This window comes from Marmota marmota, unplaced genomic scaffold (genome assembly GCF_001458135.2).
Source record: "Marmota marmota marmota unplaced genomic scaffold, marMar, whole genome shotgun sequence".
Classification (NCBI taxonomy): domain Eukaryota; kingdom Metazoa; phylum Chordata; class Mammalia; order Rodentia; family Sciuridae; genus Marmota; species Marmota marmota.
In genome coordinates, this window is record NW_025999961.1 from 2511901 (window position 1) to 2514026 (window position 2126).

Here is a 2126-nt window from a genome sequence, read left to right on the forward strand (position 1 = left end):
TAAACATGTGCTAATTTATGTAAACTGTTGCACCATGACTTCTCTGGCCTGCATGTAAAAAAGGCCTGTGGAAAGACTCAGGGAGATGTGGGTAGCTGCCATCTCTGAATAAGGCATGCTACTATCCCAGCTGCACTTTGCATCTTTTTTCACCTGCTAGGATCCCAAATCTGTTTCCTAAGGTCTGAGTCCCTGAAGGATATTGAGGCTAGGCTCAAACTTGTGCTCCTCCTGCCTCAGCCTCCAGAGTCTCAGGGATTATAGGCATGTGTCACCATAGTTCTTTTAGATTATAGTTTTGTAACCTCTATGTCTTGACCTAGCATTTCTGTGACCACTAGATAAATATGCTAAGCTTGATGGACTTCTGATCTCTCCCAGCCTTATGTCTGGGAGTGATATGCCATTTGATCCTGTAGGGGATTTCCCCTGCCTTCTTGAAAACAACATTTGAATCTCATAGGAAATCCCTCCCTGACCCTTTGTAGTTTATTTGATAAAATCACTTACATTCTTTTGGGACTATAAAAGCTGTGTAATCTCTTTCAAGGGAACTATGTTGATATCTCCCAAAAGCTCATGTGTGAGACAATGAGTGAATTTTCAGAGGAGAAACAATTATAAGATGTGTAACCTAATCAGTGAATTAATCAACTGACGTGATTCACTGGGTGGTAACTGTGGGAAGGTGGGATATAGCTAGAGGAGGTGGGTCCCTGTGGACTTTTGTCCCTGTTGAGCAGAGCTAGCTCTGATTCCTGATTGCCATGTCCTGAGCAGCCTTCCTCCATCATGTTCTTTCAGCATGATGTGCTGCCTCACCTTAGGCATAAAGCAATAGAGTCTGCTGTCCATGGACTGAGCCTTCTAAAACCAGGAACCCCAAATAAATTTGCATCCTCTTTGTTGTTCTTGTCAGATCTTTTGGTCACAGCAGCAAAAAGCTGACTAAAATATATGTCTTTCCAGGTAACTTGAGTTCTCAGGGCATGATCCACTCATATTTGGCTCAGAGTCATTTTCTTATCTCCTCAGAATTGTTATTTTCTTTCACACTACCCAAAGTGATCTACAGACTTAATGTAATTTCCAGCAAAATACCAATGACATTGTTCACAGAACTAGAAAAGAGAATGCTAAAATTCATGAAGCAAAAAAGACCCTGAATATTCTTGAGGCGGAAAAAAAAAGCTCTGGAGGCTTCTGAGCTGACTTGAAGATATACTACAAAACCATAATAACCATAACAACATAGCATAACAACAGCAATGTATACCAATAGTACAGAATAGAGAACCTAGAAATATACATGCATATACAGCAAAGGTGCCGAAAGCACATATTGGAGAGAGAATAACTTCATCAACAGTTGGTGCTAGGAATACTGTATATTCCATCCACATGCAGAATATTAAAACTTAACCCCTATCTCTTACACTCTACAAAACTCAGCTTAACATGAATGGAAGACCTGAAACTCTGAAATGATTAGAGGGAAATGGGGGAAATACTGATTTTTACAGCTAATGGTTTTCTGGATAGGACTCCAAAAGCACAGGAAACAAACGCCTAAACCGAGAAATGGGGTTACCTCTGCAAAGGAAACAATCCAGAGTGAAGAATAAGAGAATATATTTAACAGGAATTCATCAGACAGAAGGTTAATATCCAGAACATAAAAAGAACTTAATCACAAAAAAGCAAACAATTTTTTAAAATGGGGAAATGATTTGAATAGACCCTCTCAAAAGAAGAAATACGAATGGCCCATAAATACACGAAAAAATGCTCACTACCATTAGTCATCAAGGAAAATGTTTTCTAGGGTGTTCTAAGGTGCCTATGTGGTCTTGGAGGGCAGTGCACGACCCCTTTATTTTCGGGCTTGTGGAGGGTTCTCCTGCAAACCTCTGCACAGTGCCTGGGCAGGGGAAGAGTAGTATCAGAGGGAGGCACGGACGGGGAGCCCAAGACAGCTGGGCCATAGCAAGCTGATGCGGGCGGGACGAACGAAGGAGGAGACCCAGGACTGGGGGGCCCGGCGGCCCGCGGGCGCGCAGACGAGGAGCGGGGTCCCCAGGGCTGGTGGGGGAGGAGCAGGAAGGCGGAGCCAGGGAGGAGGACCC